At 42.3% G+C, this 24385-nt stretch overlaps 1 long non-coding RNA gene and 1 gene segment (V, D, J or C); both read left to right on the top strand.

Annotated features, from left to right (window-relative positions):
• The window catches only part of LOC119534592, a 140512-nt gene that overhangs the window by 23461 nt on the left and 92666 nt on the right, over positions 1–24385 (top strand).
• Positions 8487–16777, top strand: LOC119534595. 5 transcript variants are annotated; one of them, XR_005217067.1, is made up of 8 exons: positions 8487–8666; positions 8778–8814; positions 10938–11119; positions 12722–12792; positions 15030–15147; positions 15807–15865; positions 16109–16520; positions 16624–16777. It is a non-coding gene; the product is annotated as an uncharacterized LOC119534595 (long non-coding RNA). The 5 variants fall into 5 exon arrangements; XR_005217066.1 differs by having other exon boundaries at positions 15807–16520; XR_005217068.1 differs by having other exon boundaries at positions 15030–16245; positions 16452–16520.

Genomic DNA, 24385 nt, shown 5'->3' with positions numbered 1-24385 from the left:
ACAGTTTGTCGCTGCTGCTGACCCACAAGTCCTTGGTATTGGTGTATGGTTTGTCGGAGTTCCAAGTGGGTCCCTCTTTCAGGCCGTGCACTCCCATGCCCTCTGCTGACTGAAGGCTGCTATGTCACAAGTGAGCACCATCCCCAAGGGAAGTTCTTGGCCATAGGGATGTGTCAGAGTATTCGCAGCCTGCTTGGCAGGAGGCAGGACAAGATAACAGAGAGCTGAGGTGTGGGTTTTAATTACTCCTACAGGGCAGTTGGTGGAAAGCCAGGAACTGCGTGGACCAGACACCACAGAGCAATTTGACTTTGTGCATACTTCATACAAAACACATGAACGAGTGGAACACCCGAGATCAGCGAAATCTGCAATTCCTCCTGGCCAGGGTCACCCCACCCCTCCCTGCCAGGCACAGTCCTGTGGGAGGAGGGTCTATTGGTGCTGGGAACGAGGAGGGAGAACTACAGTTGCAGCTCTGATTGTAAACTCTAACTGCTGATCAAAAACTCCAAACATAGATAGACTGAGACCAGACACCCGAGAATCTTGGAGCAGTCAGCCCGGCAGAGAAGAGATAGGGTAGCAAAAACAGCGAAAAAAAAAAAAAAAAAAAAACCACCCAGCAATAAAAACAGAGACTTTTTGGAGTTAAGGTGAACATAATATGCAGAAGGGTAGGGCTCAAATAGAATCAGGCACATATGCAAATCCAGAGGATGAGGACATTTGTCTGAAGAGCCAGTTTCTCTGATTTCTTGATTGTTCCTTAATGGCCCTCCAGTCCTTGTCTCTTAGCATTTCAATAGTCCATTAGATCTGTAAGGAGGGCTCTTTTTTTTTTGTTGTTGTTGTGTTTTTGTTTTCTGATTTTCTGAAACAATTACGCTAAGCAGCCCATTATAGAAAGCCTCAAAGACTTGCAATTTGTGCACAGGCAAGAACAGAGCTGAGATACCTCTGAGAGACAAACTAAGAAGTCTAGTGGCTGAGAAAATTGCTAAACACCACAACTTCCCAAGAAAAGGGGGGTGTCCCTCTACAGCCATCTTCCGGCAGGCTGGGATCGCTCCTGCCCAGTGCCACCTCCACAGCACAGAGCTGCCCAAACAACCCAGTGTGAGGGGAAGTGTTTCCAGCAACACACAGACAAGCCACAATATCTGGCATTGGCGATAGCCTTTCATGCACACGCAGCTAATTGTCCCAGAGCTGAGAAGGCAGAGCTGTGTGACAGCGAGTGACTCTTTAGATAGGGAACAGAACTCACACTGCCTGTGTTGCTTCACCTGCTGAAGAGACAGAGCCCTGTGGGGTCCCCTTGCCCTCCTTTCAGCCTTTCTGGGTCCCTGTAGGTCCTGAGCCTCCTTCCCATGCCGAGTCCATGTGGCTTGAGGCTCTCAGCCGTCCCTGCCTCACTGCTGTCTCCTTGCAGCTGGCCAGTGGGTCCTCAGGCTGGAGCAGCTGAGGAAGCTCTGTCCCCCGGCCCTGCTTGGTCCTCAGCATGGTCAACTACATCCACTGGACCAGCCTCAGGAGAGCAGGGCCCTGAGAGGCTCCTAAAGCAGATCATGTTCAAATCTGATAAGCTCTGGGATTCCGTCTTGAAAGCAGATAAAATCACAGCCATGCAGGTGAAGTGTGGCGAGAGCTGTCCATTGTCTTTGCTGAAGCTGGGGGAGAGTGAGGGGCATGTCCTGCTGTGCTGGCTGGGACCAGTGCAGCCCCCACGGGGCCTCGGCCCCTGCACAAAAAGGACACACATTCCCCAGGTCCCTCCAGGCCTTGGCAACTTTCACTGATTCTTGGTGCCCTTGGGTCTCCCTGTCCTTGGGAAGCAGAGCAGCCTTCTCCCCCAGCAGCCCCACTCCCCTGCTCCCACTACAGATAAAAGGATAAATGAAAAGGGGATGAATTCATAGCCTAATTAATTCTCAGGAGCTGTCTAACCAACAGCAACTTTGATCAAGAGCATCTGGTTCAATGTCTCTTGGTCATTTTTAGGATAACTAGCCACTGGGGCACGTTGTACTCTAGAAAAGTGGCTGCTCCAAGAGATGAAGCTGAGATGTGCTGAAAGCATAAAATACAAATGATATTTTGGAGAATTAGTATGAAAAATATGCAAAATATCACATTATTCATTTTTGTATAATGGGATGTTAAAATTATAATAGTGTGGATATCTTGGATTAAGTAAATTTACAATTAAACCTAATTTCCCGTTTCTTTTTATATTTTTTAATGTGCCAACTAGAAAACGTCAACTTTATGACTTGCCCCTGCAGTTCACCCTGATTCCTATTGGACAGCCTGTGTTAGACAGCTTGTGGATCTGACCATCTCTCCTGAAAAGACACACACAAAATAATTTGTAAATGATTTCAAAGGAGAAGGACTCCCTGGAGATTTTTCACAAAATGGTTGGAAAGTCGAGATTGGGAGCCTACTCTTGATTCCAGGTTCTGAGTTCTTACCCGGACTACTATCACTTTTTGGTGGAAGATTCACTATCGGGACTACAGGAAACAACCCTGCCGGCAGCTCAGCACCCGCCTCCATTTGGCCCCGCTGGCCCTTGAGCTGAGGGTGCAGCAGGAATCCTCATGGCAGGGGGTGCACTGAGCCCTGGACGAGGTATCGGGCCCTCGGCCTCCCACTTCTCATCGAACACCATCCCAACGTGGGACTCGGGCTGGATCCCCAGACTCTCGGGGTCTCTATTCTCTCATTTGTAAAATGAAGTGGTTTAACCAAATGGCTACAAAAACTATGTCACTTTGAATTCTGTACTAAAAAAAATCATACAAATAAGATATGACTGTGCTGTCTGCTTTCTTGTAAAACTAGTCAACTTCTTGAATAGAAAAATAAGAAAAGAAAAACGTATAATTTTTTCCAGCATCAAACAGGAAACAGCTTTGCTAGTCTATGTGTGGAATTAAAAGTGTAAAAAAAGCAGCTCTTTGAGGTCCATGCAGAATTCAAACTCCTTTTCAAGTGAAAATTCAAAGTTTACATACGGCCCAGCAGAATCAATAAAAACGACCAGTGGAAGGAAAAGCAAATGGCTCTGAGGGAAGTGGGTCCTGAGGTCCTTGGCCGACAGTCTCCTTCCGTGACCTTGGTGGAGAGAGGTTTGTCGTGAGGACACACCTGGCTGCTGAAAGAGCCCAACCGCCCAACCCCCACTGAGGGTCTCAGTCAGAGCCAGGACCTCCCAGTGTGTGGGAAAGGGCTAAAACTTAATTCTACTGTTTCCAGATTCATCTTCCCCATTGCCTAAATAGAAGAAAACCGAGGGGCACCCAAGAGGAAGGGCCCTTTGCTCTTCCTGCACCTCTCGGGTGCCTGACTCCAGAGAGGAGTGACTTCTGCCAGCAGGTGATCCTGTCGGGCCAGCCCCTCACTCATCTCCTCAAGGAGAATGTCTCTGTTATTGCCCAAGAGTCAACCCACCCCGAGCAGGTTGACACCACAGCTGCCGAGTCTCCGTGTATCCTGAACCTCCACCGCTACCTCCCCTAACTCCACTTTACCCCCTTATGAGCTGTGCCTTTTCCAGTCACGGAGACTTTATTGTTACTATAGATAACTCACTGGGGGCTCCACCGCAAGGGAATGTGACATGTGTGACCAACCTCCAGTGGCCACCAGGTGATGCTAGAAGTTAATGTATCTAATTAAATGATGTAAAAATACTGGCCTTTTTTGGCAGGAAGCACAGTGTTGAAATCGTCACATTTTGTATGAAAATGCAACAGGCTGAGGAAGAGAGAAAGTAATCCCCGAATAGTAAACACCCAAGAGGTTACCTAGGGCCCAGGCATACGGGGTTCACATTCTGGGTGTGTTCTTTGTTAGCCTGGCAACCTCACAGAAGCTCCAGTTTCATCTGCAAAATGGGGATAAGTACACTATATACTTCAAGGATGGAATAAATATGTAAAATGTTTTTGACACTCAATAAAGGGAGTTTATTATCATTTAATTTATGAGAAATTTCTCTTATTACCTTAAAATAGTCTTTGACAAAAGTCCATCCACTATCAATTTTTAAAAGCTGAAATTTCTTCTATTTTTCTGCTATTGAAATTGCTAGTAAGATTAATTAAATAAATAATATTCAAGAATATCCTATGCTCTTTGCTTTCTGACATCTGAGAGTTATTCTGAGTTTCTGCAATCTTTCTCACATTGTCCTTATGGTCCATTACACTTTCTTGTTTTAAAACAAATCCTACATAATTTATATTCCAATAATGGAAGCACAGTTTTGGAGTTTGTTAGACTTTTGTTTAAATTCAGAATCTGCTACCTACTTCTGCTGAGCAGATCATCCTTTTTAAAATTTGGATTCTCTCATCTGTCAAATGTGGTTTATTCTGTCTACTTTGAAGTATTATTAAAGGATTAAATTGTTGTAAAGATTCAATTGTAAAAAAAAAATAAAGAGTTTTTATTTTTTAACTTGTCACAGCCTGGTGCGTGGCAGGTGCTGGGCTTGGCCGCGTGCTGCTGGGCTGCTCGGTCAGCTAGGGGCCGGCCGGTCCACGCTGGCCTGGCTGGGAGGTGAGTCTGTTCCACAAGGTCTCGCATCCTCCACGGGTCAGTCCAGACTCGTTCTCCTGGCCGTGGTGGGTCCTGAGAGCTGCCAGTAAGGACACCTGAGGCCTGGGCCTGGAACAGAAGCTCCATGAATTCCTCCTGTATTCAGGAAATGTGGGAAAAGCCTGAACCTCTTCATGGAAGGAGCTGGGAATTCACATTGTAAGGAGTGAGTTCTGGTTCTGGAAAATGTGGAGTGAGCACATTGCACCTTGTCTGTCCCACTGAAGGCATCTATACACTGAATCTGAGGACTCTGAAAAATATGTAAGAGCTGGCAGAATGGAGAATGGAATCAAAGTGAAGCTTTTCTCAATTATTTCTTTTCTCCAGTATTCTCTATATGGACTCAAAATTCAGGAAAAGACAACCTGCACCCCAGAGTTCTGCAGTAAATTAAAGAGAGAGCACCAAGAGAAGTTCTTTATTTTGAGAAAGAGACTGTCTATGAGTCAGAGAGCCTGTTTCTTTGCTTTTTGCTTTTGTTCTCTTGTCTTCTTCCATGCCCAGCTCCCAGACAATCCCAGTGGCAGCCATAGCAGTAGTTGATAGACAGGAGCCTAAAACAATTGGGGACAAGAAGCCTTCCCTCTGATAGAGGAACTGTGGGCCCAAGAGCATGGAGAGACTCCTGTTGTCTCTTCTCTTTACCCTTTCACTGCTTGGTGCCAGAGGCAGTCACAGCGGAGGGAAGTGCACTGCAGAGTAAGCTCACTAAAGCCCCACGTCTCCCAGGACAGGAGCAGGAATGGCTGTGGATTGGACTGCCTTGGGGAGACTGCAGAGCAGAGGGAGACTGAGAAAGCAATCACACAATGGTGTGTGGACCCCTGGGTTCACCTCCTAGATGCACATGCATAGAGCTGGCTCTAAGCAGCCTACCAAAGGCTTTGCAAACTGCACTATAAGATAAACCACTGCCCAGGACATAGGCCCCACCCACTTGTTGGTGGAGGCACAGGACAGCGCTGAATACTCCCGCAAAGGCTGCGAAATCTTGAACTGGTGTGGGAACCACAGCCTACCAAATGCAGATAGGAACTTGCTACCCTGACTAGGTCAATTGCCTGTTAACAAGCAACAAGCAAAAACAAAACAATTTCAACATTCTCCTTGGGATTTAAACAAGACCCATTGTCCAGAACAAATTATCAAAATGTGCATACTGAGTGTATAAAGAACCAGGGAAATAATCAATATCTTGCAAGGGTAAAGCCAGTCAACAGATGCCAAACCTGAGATGGCAGAAATGTTGGACCAATAGGCAGAGACTTTATAGTAGTTATTATCCTTGTGGATAGAAATGCAAAGAGAGACACAATTAGAGAAATAGAGAAAGAGTGATTGTTAGCAGAGATAGGTAGAAAGAGGTAAGACAGATACAGACACAGAACTGTGTAGAGAGAGATGGAGAGAGATTGTGAGATAGAGGAGAGAGAAAGAAATTGAGGAGAAAGACAGAGGTGAGAAGAGAGAAAGAGGAAAATATACAGGAATAAATAGTGACAGGAGACAGACACACCACAAGAAAGATCAAGATATGGATATAGAGGTGGAGAGAGTGAGAGTGTGTGTGTGTGTTTGTGTGTAGAGACAGATATGGGAGCATAGAAAAATGGAGTGATAGGTACCTGCTGAATGTGGTAGAGCTATAAACCCATGCATGATTGATATCTAAATTCAGAATATCCTTAGGGATCGCCTAATGATAGTGTTCTAATTTTAATATTTCTCCGCCTTTATTAGTCATAATATTTCCATTCAGAAGAACTTTCATTCATGAGCTCTGTGCTATCCTGAAAAACTCTTTATACAGAATTGGCAAGGTAAATATTTGATAAATTTTCTTTTGTATTTCTGCTTTTGGAATAATGGGATGGTGCCTTAACCAACCCCCCCCCCATGACATTATTTTGTTTGCATAGGAGTATCTGTCATATATATGTATCAATGAACAATGTATTTGCTGTCGATCGATATTTTTATAGGTATTGTTCTTTTGGTGCTTGAATTGTCCCATCTGTGGCTACTGCAAGTTGGCTTCTCTGTGCTTTCACATGAGTTGAAAGTCTCTGATGGCTTCCTTGATTTCAGTTATGATGTGATGGCATAATCTTATCTTGTACATATCCTGCCCCAGACCTGGATTAAGCTATTTCTCAATCCAGCTCTAGTTACCCTGAAATTACCTTTTAGGGCTCATTACTTCTAGATTGTTATTGCTTTCTGTTCAGTGGACATTTCTTAGAGAAAACAGCTTCAAATTAAAGATCAGGGGGTTTTTGCTTAAAATTTTCTATTTTGACATTTATATTTCTTTACCCATGTATAGAAAGTCTTGGTTTCTAGTAGTATTAAGATAAATATATATATATGTATTTAAAAATATACATATATGAAATTCTATAATCACTACTAAAAACTGTAGGCCCAGATGATGCAATTTAAGATTGTCTCTCTCTCTCTCTCTTTCTTTCTCTTACCTCTTCTTGTTGGCTTTCCATTCTTCTGTTGGAGTATTAATACTTTTCGTAGTGTTTTTCAAAGTCTTATACCATGTTGGGTTGTTAAACTTTTATTAAATATGTTAAAAATATTGACCTTCTTTGCTATTTATGTATTTTTGGCATTTTTTTTGATCACTAGAGTTGTATAGTTATTTTAGGTTAAATCTACCATATGGTGTCTGTTTTTGATGTCGAGCCTAGAGAGTCCTAGCTCACTGCAGCTCATATGCAACCATCAACCTTAAATTCTAATGTGTGTGTGTGTGTGTGTGTGTTTTAGCACATAAATCTCTATTCCAACTGAGATGTATTTGTGAGTGGTAAGGGAGCATTTCAACAGTATTTGTTTTCATGCAGGGAGCCAATTCCCATAAGAGACTATTTCCTATTTCAATGTACAACTTTTTCTTACAATAAAAATTACATATATGTGGTTCTCTTTCTGGATGATCTATTTTGTTCAATGGATCTCCCTGGTCTCATTCCAGTAGTTCACTCTTTTTACTACTGTAAATTTCATTACATTTTGATAAGGATTTTTTCTCCATTTTACTGTGATAGCAAGTTTCTCCATTTTCATTCATAAATTAGATTTCTACCCTAGAAAGCTTTCTCAGGGCATCAGGGTACATGAGTGTGTGTCCTGCGTAATCTCCTGGGACATTCTTGATTTCAGAGCCACTCCTGCAGCAGCCATTCAGGATGCCCAGTTAAATTTGAATTTCAGATAAACAACAAAGAATTGCTCACTTTTTTTCTTTTTTTAACTAAACCCAGCAACCCTACCTGGCAGGCACTTTTGACTCAAGAATCAACAGAAATCCTCTAAGAACTTGATTTCCATCTCGCTCCGTACCCCAATCACATACTTTCCTTTAACTTCTCTGGGAGCCAAATGTCAACCAAAATAATTGATTTATTTAATTTTTAAATTAAAATAAATTATAAAGAGCAGATTCAGTGTTTATTCCATTTGATGTTCTTGTTTGCTTCAAAAATTACTTACAGATGTCGAAAGGATATGACCTCTCCTGACAAGGCTGGGACAGCCCCAGGGACACATTGAAATGGAATCCAGGGACGCTAGCCTGCTTTAGGACTGCTCGCTGCACCAGGAACAGGCAAGCTTTGCCCACGGTTCAACTACACAAGAAACCTGCACTCAACCTGCTTGGAGTTCCGAGCTCTTGGGGCTCCAGGCTCTTTCTTGCGGAGAGGGCTGCTCCCAGCCTGCCTCTAGAGGGCGCTCAGGAGGTGGGTTGAGTCAGAGTAAGGGCTCCTCTCCCAGCCCTGTCCCAGCCCCCACCCCTTCTGTATAAATAGCTTGGAGGTCTTCTGACCCAGATGCTCAGCTTCTTCTCCCTGCCTGTGATACCAGTTAGGAAGAAGAGCTCTACCTGCTGCCCTTTCTCCTGGATGACTTTCTTTTTGGGTAGGATTTGAGTTTTCACAGGGAGTCCTTCTTTCATCACCTGGTTGCCTTTGCTTCTAAAGCCCAAGAGAGGATCATGCTGTGGGCTATGGCTCTACTTCTAGCTTTCTTGGCTCCTGGTAAGTGTGTTGCATAGATGCTCATGGGCTGTTTCTTTGAAGTATGGCTTTTCTTTTAAGGAATTGCTATTACCTCTTCCCTATTACTTTTTTGTGTTGTTCCCATTGCAGCCAGTCAGAGTGCTCCCAACTTGGAATGGAGAAAGAGGTCAGTCACCAGAGAGATTGGGGAAACTGTTGTAATCACTTGTGATATTGTTGGACAAAACAGCTACTACGTCCACTGGTACCAACACCAAGAGGGGAAGGCCCCACAACGCCTTCTCTACTACCAACCCAGTACTTCAAAGTTTTGGGTGGACTCTAGAATCAAGCAATCTAAATATGATGCTTATACAGGTAGAGACAGGAGCTACAAGTTAGTAGTCCAAAAACTGGAGGAAAGTGATTCTGGTGTGTATTACTGTGCGGTGTGGGACAGGCACGGTGATTCAGACTTCCTCTATCCTGTGCTGAAAACTGCCTGTGCCTGCCGAGAGCAGCCCTGGGCCACAGGGTAGACAGCCGTTGTCTCCTCACTTCCTGGCCCTGACTTCTTTACTCTGAGCAGTAAAAATCCTGAGCTCAAAACCCAGCCTCCACCTTTCCATCCCCCCTGCTCTGAGCAGCAGTATCCCTGTACCCCACTGTCCCAGGCTCTTCCCACAGACCAAGCTGAGATCTTCAGGCCCTAACAGAGCCATCTACCTCAGAGCATAGATCCTTCAGCTCTCTAGGAGGTGGGAGAGCCCCATTCTATCTGCTTCCCAGGACAGTCAAGGTCACCTGGGGTTGGTCTGACAAGGGAGATATTTAGGAGAACCTTACGGGAAGGCTGGCTATGCTGAATCATTGATCCAATCATTGTCTGGAGATGATGTCTGGGAATGGTGCTTATTCATTACTCAGGAGTGTGGGAAATGACTGAATGGAGACTTTGGACTTCATGAAAGCTTCAAACTGGTGTCTGTTGGAAAAACAGTTATTTCCCCGCCGTGAACAACCAACGTACTGTTGACATGATTGGTAATATAGAGAAAAATTGATTTTAGAAGGTGTGCCAAACATTGTCTTCTACTTATATATTTATTTTTGAGAGAATCTATCCCAGACCACTGCCAAAGTTATTCTGTTTAAAACAGAATTAAAATTAATTTAATTGACTCTCTTAGATTTTCTGCATGTATGTTTATAGCATCTGCAATCTTTCTACTTTTTAATCCTTATAATCCTTCTAACTTTTTTTCCCTTTCCTATTGTTAAGGCATAGGTTAAGACATCCAGTGTTATATTTAACAACTACAAAGATGACTGGCATCCTTGCCTGAATCCCATTCCCAAGAGAAAAGAAAGGCTCGAGTGTTTCATGCTTCAGAGTTTCACCATCTTGAAACTTTCCATCTGGGTTATTTATTCAATTTAATTAAGTGGAGATTAGCAGTCCAACATGGGAATAAGTTTAGGAGACAAAGAAAAAATAATAAGGTTTATTAAAAGTAATTAAAATAAGAGAAAAAGAAATTTAATGAGCAGTGAGTTTTAGGTCAAGAACACAGAGTGAGGGTTGGCTGCACTGGTGCCCTCTCCAGCTACAAACATGTAGAAGTGATAGATGAAATATTTAAATTAATTAAAGTGGCACACCTGCACTTAATATAAAAGCTATATTTCAGTGGGGCTACCAAAATAGGGCATAGAATGTGGCAGGTGCAAGTGAAGCTGCACAACCCACTGGAAGGTGATTATGTGACACAATGAGGGGATGGGGTGGCTGGGGCTTCAAAGGCTGTCCAGGAGCCCGAGCGACATATGCCCCATGCATGGCTGATTTCTAGGTCTAGAGGCTGGGTCAGTGATGTCTCCATGATCACGGACTGAGAGATGGATTTGGCCCTAGCACCCACACTTCTGTCTGTTACAATTTCTCAGAGCACAAGAAGATGCAACAGTGTGGGAAACCACCAGGACTCCTAATCCATGGGGATCTACTAGTGAGGAAATAGAAAAAATGGACTTAAAATTATCAAAAAGATAGAGAATGAAATAGACTTAAATAAGAATTTGAGTTTCTGAAACACGATTTTAAAACCAGCACTGGAAATAAAAGTGATTTAATTCAAGCACTGAATATCAAAACACACAAAACCTGTAAAGTTCTGTTAGTATCAGGTCCAAAGAAAGATGGCTCCCACATGAAGGGCCTTAAACCTGACACTTTTCATGTTGTGGCAAATGTAGAAAATGATCCTGTGTGTCAGTCTCATTGTGGTAAACAGGAGATTTTCCTCTCAGCCAGAAGCCACCGGCTTTGGAGTCCTGAAGCCCCGGGCCCCACACAGTCACCCTGAGGATGGAGTGATCTGGACCTCAGGCAGCCTTAGCCGTGTCACAGCCCACAGCCACCCAGGACATCAACCCTCGATCCACAAAATCCTAAATACACATATAGGAAATGCCAAGGGAGCCTTGCACTGGTAAGTTCCACCTGGTGAGCTGGCAGGACTGTAAGCAGAGTCTGGTAACAGGAAGTGGGACTGGGAGGCCAGGAGGCTCCACATGGGAAGGGCACAGGGGAGCTTCACCCCAGCTGTGCCCCAGGGAGGTGGTGGCATCCTGGGGATCAGGCATCTCATTTCCTGCTTTGTGTAGCCAGTGCCATGTAATCATATCCTTTGCCTTTAAAGAAACTTTAGGTCCTTGAACTATGTCTGATAGCATCTTTCATTAAGTCACTTGAGTGTTCTGTAATTGCCGAAGCAAACTCAGGGACTGAAGTGCATGTGGAACTGACAAGGAGATCCTGGATCCTAGTGACCACATAGATTTTGGGGAGAAAGAAGGAAACTGCAGAGAAAGAGATGACCTGAAAAGTCAGGCAGATGACCATGAGAGTTTTGCAGGGTGTCCTATCTTGTTTCATCTCTAAAGTATACTCAAACAATGAAAAGATTGACGAGAACAACATTAGGGAAAACAGAGTTTATGATTTAGTAGAGTCTATAACTATTTGAAATCCTCTAAGTTTTTGTACATTTAAATTAAGTCTGAAGAACTATAATGGGAAAAATGATTTCATTCATAAGGTCCTTAATATATGAAGAATATCTTTATCTAACAATGAGCAGAAGCTGTACAAAGAGAAGTAGTCGTTGTGTGCTCATTATTTTGTTTGCTTTCCATGCAACCCTGGGAAGTCCCTTGTTAGAGGAGGAAAGGGAGGTGAAATAACAATCCTTATGCTACTTTCAGGCATCTTAATTCTCCTCCTGCTTCTAATGGGCCCTCCCTGGAAACACCACCAATGCCGGCTCAGATGGTGGGCACGGGTTTGGGGGAGAGGTGGCTGCCTGTGCGGGCCCCTTGCTCCCAGGCAGTCAACAGCACACTCCCCGCCCTGTTGCTGCAATTGCCTAAATGCAGCCTGAGATCCACCAGCCAGACCCAGCTTCCCATCCCAACCCCAATTCCCTTTCGGTGTGTGGCCTTGGAAATGTTACCTAAAATAACAACTTTGCTTTCCTCAACTTTATCCTGAGGATATTAATAATTATCCCACAGGACTATTTTGAGGATTTAGTAAAAACATGAGCATACATCCATGAGAGCAGTGCTAAATGTAGAGGGTGGTCAATCAATGCTAGCTACCACTGTCATTACTATTCTGTCACCATTCTTCAAGCATTTATTTAGAATGCTGGCCATTTATCACCTCTAGTGTGTCAACTTGCATCTGATTTATGTCTCTCCTCTCACTCTTCAGCCTCTCCCTTCCCTCTCCAACTTTTCTCAGCAGTTACTTCTTTGTCCCATCAGGGAAGCAGCTGCACAGGCCATAACCTGTCGTCTCCCACCCGCAAATCCCAGCTCATCCCAGCACCTCTAGGACACTGCCCATGTTGCTCCACCTGCTCAAGAGGCAGAGCCCTGTGGGGTCTCCTTGCCCTCCTTTCAGCCTTCCTGTGTCCCTGTAGGTCCTCAGCCTCCTTCCCATGCTGAGTTTCTTTCTCAGGGACCTATCCAGCTGACAGCAACTTTGATCAAGATCATCCAGTTCAATGTTTCTTACTTATTTTTAGGATAACTAGCCACTTGGGCCTGTGGAGCTCTAGAAAAGTGTCCAGTCCAAGAGATGAAGCTGAGATGTGCTGTAAGTGTAAAATACAAACCACATTCTGAAGAATTAGTATGAAAAATATACAAAATATTTCATTGTTCATTTTTATATTGATGGATGTTGAAATTATAATAGTGTGGATATCTTGGATCAGGTAAAAATATGATTAAAACTAATTTCACCTGTTTCTTTACGGTTTTTAATGTGACAACCAGAAAATGTTAAGTTTATGGCTTGCCCCTGCAGCTCACATTGATTCCTAGCGAACAGCACTGTGATAGACAGTTTGTGGATCTGACTATCTCCCCTGAAAAAAGCACACACAAAATAATTTGTTAACGACTTCATGGGAGGAGTCCTTGAAGATTTTCCACAAAATGTTTGGAAAATCGAGATGGCAGCCCGCTGCTGATTCCAGGTTCCAAATTCTTACCCCGACTACTATCACTTTTTGGTGGAAGATTCACCATCGGAGCACAGGAAACAACCCTGCCAGCAGCTCAGCGCCCGCCTCCATTTGTCCCCGCTGGCCCTTGAGCTGAGGGTGCAGCAGGAATCCGTGGCAGGGGGTGCACTGAACCCTGGATGAGGTATCGGGCCCTCGGCCTCCCACTTCTCCTCGAACACCGTCCCAACGTGGGACTCGGGCTGGATCCCCAGCCTCTCGGGGTCTCTATTCTCTTATCTGTAAAATGAGGTGGTTTAACCAAATGGCTACAAAAACGACGTCACTATGATTTCTGTATTAAAACAAATCATACAAATAAGATATGACTGTGCTTTCTTGTAAAACCATTCAACTTCTTGAACAGAAAAATAAGAAAAGAAAAACGGTATAATTTTCTTCCAGCATCAAACAGGAAACACCTTTGCTAGTCTACGTGGGGAATTGAAAGGGAAAAAAAAGCAGCCCTTTGAGGTCTACACAGAAGTCAAACTCCTTTTCAAGTGAAAATTCAAAGTTTACATATGGCCCAGCAGAATCAATAAAAACGACCAGTGGAAGGAAAAGCAAATGGCTCTGAGGGAAGTGGGTCCTGAGGTCCTTGGCTGACAGTCTCTTTCCGTGACCTTGGTGGAGAGAGGTTTGTCGTGAGGACACACCTGGCTGCTGAAAGAGCCCAACCACCCAACCCCCACTGAGGGTCTCAGTCAGAGCCAGGACCTCCCAGTGTGTGGGAACAGGGGCTGAAACTTACTTCTACTGTTTCCAGATTTCATCTTCCCCATTGCCTAAATAGAAGAAAACCGGAGGGGCACCCAAGAGGAAGGGCCCTTTGCTCTTCCTGCACCTCTCTGTGTGCCTGACTCCAGAGAGGAGTGACTTCTGCCAGCAGGTGATCCTGTCGGGCCAGCCCCTCACTCATCTCCTCATAGAGCAAAGTCTCTCATGTTGCCCAAGAGTTGACCCACCCTGTGGAGATGGACACCACCACTGCTGAGTCTCCATGTGCCCTAAACCTCCACCGTTCCCCTCCCTAACTCCTGCTTTACCCCTTATGAGCTCTCTGATCTTGGGTGACGACTCAAGTCTTCAGGACACGATTTCCTCATCTCCAAAACGGAGATGATAATAGCACCTCAGACCTCGCTCTTTGATTCATACCCCTTGACTTTAGTGTCAGTCCCTGGGTGTCACCCATATTTAGAGACCAAGGTTATGTCTTCTCTAAGTCATCTCATCTTCAGAGTAATCACTGCCAGATTCTTAAACTTCTATTCCTAAGAAATGGTCTCAAGATCTTTCACTCTCCCAGTCACTACTTGCTTTTGGGAGTAATCCAACTAATCTGTCCTTAAATGAGGGCCTCAGCATGCACTGACTGGTTCATTTCTGCTATTGGCCTGTGGTATGTTTATCAGAGGCAACGTGACAGAATAACAGCCATGACCATCAGTTGTTGAGGGCTGACTCTATGTCAGGCTCTGTCCTAAGCACTCTATTCCTCATAAAACACCAGTAAGTCCTGATTTTATTCTCATTGGATAGATGAGAAAACTGAAGCAGAGAGAGATATATAAATAAAGAGCACAGACTTTGGAGCCAGACAGAATTAAGTGTCAATTCTAAATCTGTCACTGATGAACTGTTTTAACCTTGAAACATTTTCCTACCTCTTCCACAAAGGCCCCATGGGGATAATATGAATTTATGGAGTTAAATATAATAATGGCTATAAAATCCTTGGCACATATAAAGCCTTTAGTGTGTTTTACTTGGTAACTCTTTTAAAAAAAAATTACTTTAAATGGTTATGTTTCATTGACAGTAGAGAAAAAGAAATGCTTTGATGTCCATTCATCCACTCATCCTTTCAGCCTTTCATTCAACGGACCCCTGGGAATTCAAATATAAATAAGACATGGTTTCACTCCCCTGGAGACCTGGTAAGTGGGCCACGTATGTACAAAAGGTGCTAGGAGAGAAGGAAGCACAAGGTGGTGCTACTAGGAAGCACCCAAGACTTCCTGGATCTTCTCAGAGGAGATGATGCCTGAGTTGAGCCCCAAACAATGAATCAGAATTAGCCAGGAAAATGAGGAAAGGGCAGTCCAGGAACTGCAAGTCAACCAGGAGGACTGGATCATAGAATTCCAGGTAGAGAATGGCAGGGAAGTAGTGGCCACATTAGAGAGAACCTCGTAACTTAAGAACTCTGGACTTTGTCCTCAGATGCAGTGCCTGGCAGGGAAGTGACTTGATCAGATCAGTCCTGTGGTTGTGGGGAAGTTGGGTTGGAGGAGCCAAGATTGGAGGTGTGGAGATGCCCAGAGAGAACTCCCTGGAGATGTGTTCAGACTGTGATTAATTAATGCAGACAACCCATGAATACTGAAGTGGGAGAGTAGTGAGGAGGCAGCAGTAGAGTCAAGAAATATTTAGGAGGCAAAATCCATAGCACTTGGATGTAATGAATTAGAGGAGAGAATTCTGGCTAACACCCATGTTTCTGGGTTGGGCAAAGTGGATAGCAATATCTTTCCTTGAGATGGGAAGAAGGGATGGGTATGGACTGTTTATAAATTCATTTGATGTCCTCTGCTAGACATACTTGAAGATGCCCGACTGTCAGCTGTGTATGTGGATAAGGAGCTCAGGAGAAAGGTATGGACACGTTATTCTCTTCTGCCCACCCAGAGATAGTTAAAGCCAAGAACGAGGAAGAAACCACTCAGGAAGAGTAGGTAAAATGAGCAGAAATCCAGAAAACAACAACTTTTAAGGGGTTTACTGGGGAAGAACAGTCCATAAAAATACTCCAGGAGAGATTAAACATCATTAGTTAGATAAAGAAAATCAGACAAAAGGAAAATCAGGACTAAAGAAAGAGAAAACACTGTTTTACAGAGGAGGGCATGGTTCAGTAGTGATAAAAACAGTGGGGGAGAGGACATAAACCTGAACCTTCACAAGAAGCAAACTTAAACTGGAATGGTGTATCGGACTCTTGAAGGTGGCCAGTGGGACCCTCTTCTGCAGAATATGTGAGTAACTGAACAAAGGTAAGCAGATTGATGAACCAGAGTCTGCCCAGCTGGTTGAGGATAAGCTCTCCATGGGCCCAGTGGTGCACGACACAGCCCCTGCCACCCACTGTTCCGCACTTTGAGGATTCACTCTGTGGTGGGCAGTGGGAGAAAAGAGAGAAGACCAAGATGATAGTATTAACTCATGTCCCTCTTCCCACTAGACAGCTCTCCATGATCAGGTGCCATATCCTTGCATCTTATAGAGAACTTAGCTCAATGTCTTGCACAAGGTAGGAGCTGGATGAATGTAGTTTAATAGATGAGTCATTTCAGAGTTCTGTGGTGGTCTGTACTATGCAGTGTGATCTAAAGTGGAGGATGTTGTGCTAACAGGTGGTGAAGAGGCAAGAGAGCTGTATGGGGAGGCCCCACTTCATCCTCACCAATGAGAAGTTGAACTCGGTTGACTCCCCCAAACTACAACAATCTGAAACTCTTCTCAGTGCTGGTTCCAGGCAGTGCTGAAGGAGAGCAGAGTTCCTTGAGACATGCTGTCATTTTTCCAGGCATTAACTCTGGCAGCCCTTGGTGCTTGTAAGTTCTTTTTCTTCCCCCAAATCCTTTTAAGGTATTCTCTATTTTTGTCATTTACGTTTTAAATTCAAAGTTTTAAATTTATTTTCTCTTCTTTGTTTTCTTTCAGGGTGTGTATATGGTGCAGTTAAACTAGAGCAACCTCAACTGTCCAGTACTAAAATGCGATTAAAAACAGCCCGCCTGGAATGTGTGGTATCTGGAGTACTAATTTCTGCAATATCCATACATTGGTATCAAGAAAAACCCGGTGAAGCTATGCAGCACCTGCTGTACATTTCATCTGACAACACCGTAAAAATGGAATCAGGCATCACGCAGGACAAATTTGAGGTGGACAAGATACCCGAAATGTCTACATCCACTCTCACCATTCACAGTGTTGAAAAGCAAGACTCAGCCATCTACTATTGTGCCTCCTGGGAGGAGCACAGTAGCAGACCGTTAGAGACATCTCATTCAGTAAATGGGCATTGGTTCTTTATTCCTTATTTTGAATTGGGAAATCAGTTACCACCAATGTACTTTTATACAGTTTGCTAGAAACAGGTTCATGTGAGGGACTCTCCATGCATTTGCCAAATTCTGTATCTTCTCAGGAAGGAGGCTTTGCATAAGTTCATACACATGACCAAAGATGAGTCTTTTCAGGAATCTACTCTCTCCCCATAGGCTTTCTAGGACCCCCATATATATTCATCTATGTCAACCTCTTCCCCTCTCTCCATTTTATTTTCTGCCAAGATAAGTACCCTACATTATTCTTTTATACTAGTCAATTTTGATTTTTATATTAGTCAGTTTATATTACATTCATTTGTTCTAATCCACTTACTTTCCTTGATAAAAAAAAAAGGATCTTAAATTAAATGTCATTCATTTTCCCACCTGTGGAAATATAACCTACCACAAGCAAGACAGACTGCAAAGTTATATATCAAATGTGTACCCTGGAGTGGTGATAATGGAGTTTGCAATAAAACTTATAAGCTCTGCTACTCATTAAGTCCAAGTCCACTTCTACTTTGGATTGGGGTTTGAAGAGGGGATCAGGCTTTGACTTAAGACTCCATCACCCAATATTAGGTCTTTGATTGAACTGACAACCATTGAGCACAGCAGAAACCATAAAGCTCCTACAAGGCCAGAGGTTGCTTTTGTAAGGCCCCATTTTTATTCTAGGCTGCCGTTCTCCAGTAAAATCATCTCATGGTTATAAATCTCACAATCTCCCATGAATTCTGGTTACGTCTATCTCAAGTCATGGTTTTGGAACCTTTCTGGGACACAAAACCCTTTCTTCAAATATAATCCTACATATAAAAGACGCATGAACATAGAGGTGCTCTGATTAATACAGAGTTGAATGACAAGTGCTTCTTAGTCATTTCTGCTCATATAGCTCTTGTGCTTTCTAATTCTTTAATAGCTCTATAATTATCAGGCTGTGTACACAGTGTAGAAGAGAAGTTAAGACCTAAGTCCCTCATATCAAGAAGACCTAGGTGTGAATTGGGTCTCTGCCACACCGTTTTGGCTGTGTGGCAAAAAGCCTATAGCCTCTCTGGCCCATTTTCTCATCTGTAAAAAAAAAAAAGTCCTTGTAGTTACCTCATAGGTTGTTCATAGGGTTACATATAAAGAGCTTGGTCCAGCGCTGGCACATTGTGAGAGCTCAGTAAATGCTCGCTTTTAGAAAACAAAAACTAAACAAAATAGAAGAAATAACATCCAACACATGTATACATACAGGAACACACATACACACATACAACTGTGAATATTCAGGGCTTCTCACCAACATGTCATAGTGTAGTGTTGTAAGGGAATAAAAATTAGCTGAATAGGGAGAAACCCTTATGAGAAGTCACCTCAAATTAATTGAAATCTAAGTTTTCAACCATGGCTCCTTTGCCAGTTTGAAACTGATATGTACCCCAGGAAAGGCTATGTTCTTTAATGCAGTCTTGTGGGGTCAGACTTATTATGGGTGGGATCTTTTGATTAGGTTGTTTCCATGGAGATGTGACCTACTCAACTGTGAGTAAGACCTTTTGATTAGATTATTTCCACGGAGGTGTGACCTCACCCATTCAAGGTGGGTCTTGATTAATTTACTGGAGTCCTTAAGAGAGCTCAGGGGCCAACACAGCCCCAGACCATGGAGATGCAGACAGAAAGATGTTTGGAGATACTGAGCTAAGAGATGAAGCCCAGAGTTTGCCACAGAGAAGCTAAGAGAGGACCCCCAGATGCTTAGAGAGAAACACCCTGGGAGAACAAGCATGGAAGCACCGGAGCTGACAGAGAAAAGCTAAGGGAGTCAGAAGCCCAGAGACATTTTGGAGAAAGCCATTTTCAAACCAGAATCCAGGAGTAAAGGACCAGCAGATGCCAGCCACATACCTTCCCAGCCGACAGAGGTGTTCCAGATGCCATCGGTCTTTCTTCAGTGAAGATATCCTCTTGTTGATACCTTAGTTTGGACACTTTTATGACCTAGAACTGTAAATTTGTAACCTACCAAATCCCCTTTATAAAAGCCAATTCGTTTTTGGTATTTTGCATAACGGCAGCTTTAGCAAACCAGAACAGCTCCATAGCACCTTTGACTTAAACACAGCTGGGGTAGCCTTGTGCATGGAGAAAATGATTCCTGCTGTGGGGAAAACAAATCCATATTTAGAATCATTTATTCCTTCTGCTCTTCTTTTGGCTAAGATGAGCTTCATGAGGACAATTTGGTATGGCCAAAGGCAAAACAGACAGGGGCAAACCAGCCCTGTCTTAAATGAACATTTGCTGGTTAAATGGATGCTTAAGTTGTTGATTCATAGAGACATTGAAAGCATCTTATTAGAATGCACAGTACTGAATATAGTAAGGGCTCAATTCATGTCTGTTGAATTGAAATTAATGTTTCAATTATTAATGAGATGCATACATTGCTTGATGGGTGAGGGGTTTTGTATAGATGAGATGGCCTAAATACCCAAATGATTTCAGCTCAACTTATTTTTTTTCTTATCTGAAGTAGGTGAGACATAATGATTCTGAATAGAACAAAAATCATATTAACTAATTAAGCCTGAATAAGATCTAGGAAATTCTTCAAAATAAGTATTTTCTTATAAGGTATTATCTATTGCCGAAATCCCTGCACATTCTAGTACTGTGGGAATAGTGATGTCTATCACCTTATGGAATCTTATGAAAATCGCAGTTCTAAACTATTTTGTCTTGGGTACTTTTTACTTTGCATTCTGGGAATGGCTTCAGAGGAGTCATCCTGGGGTAGTGGAAAGGGCACAGAATTTGGAGTGGCATCTCTGGACATCAGGATCATAGTTTTGTTGTTTTTTTTTCTGTGTACATTTCTTTAGTTTCTAAATGGTCTAATAAAAACACTTACCACTTTTGAATTTTATTTAAAAGGCTATTTTTACAAATAATTTACATGTTCCATAATATTAAAAATATCTCACATATTATTGAACACGTGAAATTCAATGGTCAGAAAGACCTGTCATGGGCTCTATCTTAGCCACTTCTTTCTTCCCTCTTCTCTGACAACTTATGTTTCCTTTAAAAACCAAAATCTTGGGTCTTTTCCCTGCTGATTTCTACTGATCCAGTCTACCAAGCCCAAGACCACATTAATGCACTGGGTTGCTCAGTGTAGCTTTAATTTGGGCTTGTCTGTCTGTTTTTCCCTAAGTAGTACAGGTACTAAGTATTACAGACTGTGCTAAAAATACTCAAAGTGTTCTTATTAACAATATACTATGATTTTGTTTTGTCCAGAAGCAGATGTAGTAATGAGATGGTCTCAAACAGAATTGTACAAGTATGTTGCATGCCATCAGAGCATTCTTTCAGCAAAGTTGTTTGGCATGTATGTTGCCTGTGAAAATGCACCTCTTCCTTTCACAGAGGATTGTTAGAAACTTAGCCATACCTGATCACCAACTGGAGGGTAAGAAGAAGATAGCCTTCCAACCTGGACTTGCTGTGCCCCTTTCTCTGGGGACTTGAGTTTCTCACCCAGTCAAAGGTCAAGAGTGGATGCTGAGGGGCAAAAGGAGTGGACTCTGCTGGATGTCTTCTCTGTTGCCCTCAAGCTCCACTCCCCAAGTTTCTCTACCCTGCTCTCTGTGTGGGAAGTTATCCACTGTGCGTTACAGTCATGGGCAACTTTGCCCTCTGAGTTACAGTCAATGTTGGCCAGTGGAAGTTGAAGTTCAAAGGAGTCATGACTGTGTCACCTGATAAAAGCATTCTTCCTTGAGCACTAGGATTTCCAAGCCTGTGGATCCAGGGTCTTGGGGGGAAAAGAAACAAATTCCTCCAGTGGGTTAATTAGTATAAAAGAGTGTTGTCACTCCTGCCTGTCCTTCTTGGTGCCTGGACGTAAGCATTGGCTATGGGGTAGATGGAACTATATATTGGCCACTGGGAGATGATGCAGCCAACCCAAGGCCACCTGTCAGGGAAGGAACCCTGACCTCTCTCTCCTTGCACCTCCCAATCACCTGCAAATGTTTCCCATTGGCTGCTCCCAAACAGCAACTGGAGGACACAGAGGACCATTAGCGCATTCCCTGAGGCTAAAGCACAGACACAGGGGAAGAGCAGAGAGACGTGGAGAATGGAGGGGGAGCAGCGAAAGGAAGAAATCAAGCAGATGGTCAAATAAGCGGGTTCATATTTTCTCTCAATCAGCAAAAACAAACTGAGGAGGAAGATTTTATCAAGTTTGGTTAATGTCGCTTTTCACAGAGCCATGGAGATCCTATCTCTAACAGAACAGGATGTGCTACTATTCCTTCACCAACAAAACAGGAAACTGGACCAGTCTCTGGTTAAGAGACTCATTTCTTTCTGTACTTTTCCAGTTGAACTTACTGGAAGAGCAGCAGGGAGATTACAATGCTTTCGCTCTTGATGGATTCTTAGGTGCTTGTTGACTCATTAAATAAATAACAAACACATAAGTAGACTAAAATAAATAACATAAAGGAGATCTATGTGTAGATAAATGATAGTACCTTATGAACCAATATTTTGATTAATCCAATTCTGTGTTCCTTGATGTTCTTGAAAATAAGAAACAACAATAAAGCAGTGAAATAATCTAACTCCTATTAATGCCTGCCACACATTCATAATGCCAAGTAAAAGTCATGCCTCCACACCCCAAGGTGTTGAAACTGGTCAATGTTGTGTCTTCTGCAGAGCCTTTATCCACTTTCCTGTCACTTTTGAGTGAACATTTAACTGTTGCAATCATGTGCTAATCATTACTATTACACCATAGTCTTGTTGCCATTATTTTTGTAAATTGTCAATTAGAGTCACAGAATAATTACCAAAGATTCATAATTATTTTCTGCAAGTGGATGAATTAGAATTTGCAGTCCACAGGTCAGCAGTCTTCTTTGACTTTACTTATTTGCTCTACTAAGCCAAAGGAAAACAGAAGAATTAATTAATCGATTACTAGAATACAGGGTCACTCTCTCAAGAAGCTCAATTCCATTTGCAAGTATATAAGCATAATGTAATAGATGCTCTGAGAGGAGGAGTATGTGTTAAAAGCAGCTTTTACTGAGTGCTCTCTCTGTGCTAGACACTATGTTAAGTATTTTATTTTATACACATCATCATTTAATTTTAATAACAAAGCTGTGAGAAAAGTATTATTGCTACCATCTCAATTGTATGGATGGTTTATAGACACAAATTTGAGGCTTTGATTCAAGTTAAGTGGCTGGAGAGTCCGCAGCCACGCTGAGAGTGGGGGCAGTGGGCGTCTGCTGGTCTCAGCTTCACTGCTGGGGGCAGTGACTGGGGTCAGCTCTAGCTGAGATGGCAAGGAGGCTGGCGGCGGCGGGAGGGGTGTGGGAGAGTGTGGGGGCTCTCTGGGGTTCACGCTCTGCTCCCACTACCAAACTCCATCTGCATAAACATTCGAGGTAGATATTTTTATTGCAACCATTTTCAAATGAGGAAATTGAAGCACAAAAATACTAAGAAATTTGCTGAGTGATAGAGATGGATAGTTAATAGCTGCAGATATTCAAAAATGCTTCAATGACATGAGACGTTGCTCAGAGCTAAAGTGAACTGAAAGATTACAAAGCCTTACACATAGTGGATGCTTTACTTATTTTTCATAATATCATTTTTGTTGTTTGTTTTTTTAGTCATAAAAATATTTTATTGGTAATTTTATATAAACAGTGAGTGGGGCTGTAAATACTTTTATTTCAGGATATTGATAAATGCATAAACTGAGAGTTGGATCTGAAAATAGGGCACTATGATTTTGATAAGGATTGTTATATTTAATAAGAGGCCAATTAAACTGATTTAAGATTAGTTGTTGCATTTCTGTGCAACAGTCTGTATTCCCATTATTGTATTAATTAGGTTCATACATCTATGATCCTGAATAATTTGGGGGCAAGGAAACAGTAATAACACTAGCATTAAATTAAAGCTTTTCCAAAATTGCAGCCTTTAAAATATAGCAGGTTTCTTTTCTGTTTTTGCCAAATGCTTATAATTATTTCTGTAGTTTTATAATAATACAGAAAATACCAGTGTTCAATGACAGTAGCACTAAACCTGAATTATAAAGCTAAATAATCAATGTTTTAGTTACTAGTCTTCTAGTAAACATTACAATAAATGAATGTTTTGTAAAATAAGCACAAAAGTGAAAAGAAAAGAAAAGAAAACAGCCAGAAATATAATTCAGGAATTATAATTTAGTAAAATGTGCCCAAAACATTGGCAAAGTTTCATACAAAGCCTTTATTTAATAACAATTTTTTATTTAACCATATCAAGTACCAGCAGGTGTATTTAAGAGGATAACCATAAAAAAAAATCCTGTTGCAGCAACAACCAGTTAAGTTGATCTTTGACTTGTATACATACAACTATCTGTTTCACAATTCTCAAATAATACATATTTAGGCAGCTTGAACTATTTTATAAAAACTTTAATTCATTACATGCCAATAGTAGAGAATTCAAGAATTATGTGTTAGAATTCACTAAACTAAAAGTGAAAATAGACTTACCAATAACACTGCATAATGAATAATTCAGCCACATTTTCATGGCACCTTTAACTGTAGAGACCAAAATGTTAAGCCTGGAAATGTTTGGTAAGCATATATTGCAATAAAGTCTAATAAGTTCTAAAAATTTTCTATTTTACATAAAATTCAAATTATAGATTGTACATGAACGGTTGTCATGAAAATGTGGTACTTCTTGGCATAATCTGTATATTTGCATGGTACAACAGAAGTGACTAAGAAATTGGAGAAAATAAACTTTAATGAGATTCTCCATTCAATGATGAGGCTTCTCCTCTGGGTGAAGATGACCTGGACATTCCTCTTTCTGTGTTACCAGAGCTAGGCTGTGTTGATCTGCAGAAGCAGCACTAGATGCAGGTAGTGACTTTGTTTTCTCCTTAAAGTCTGTAATAATGACTGTTAGGTCTCCAATGGTAACTTCCAAATGCTGAGCACTACTCCAATCC

This window comes from Choloepus didactylus, chromosome 5, assembly GCF_015220235.1.
Source record: "Choloepus didactylus isolate mChoDid1 chromosome 5, mChoDid1.pri, whole genome shotgun sequence".
NCBI classification, from domain to species: Eukaryota; Metazoa; Chordata; class Mammalia; order Pilosa; family Megalonychidae; genus Choloepus; species Choloepus didactylus.
Note: the sequence above shows the minus strand (reverse complement) of the source record. Positions and strands in the feature narration are given on the sequence as shown.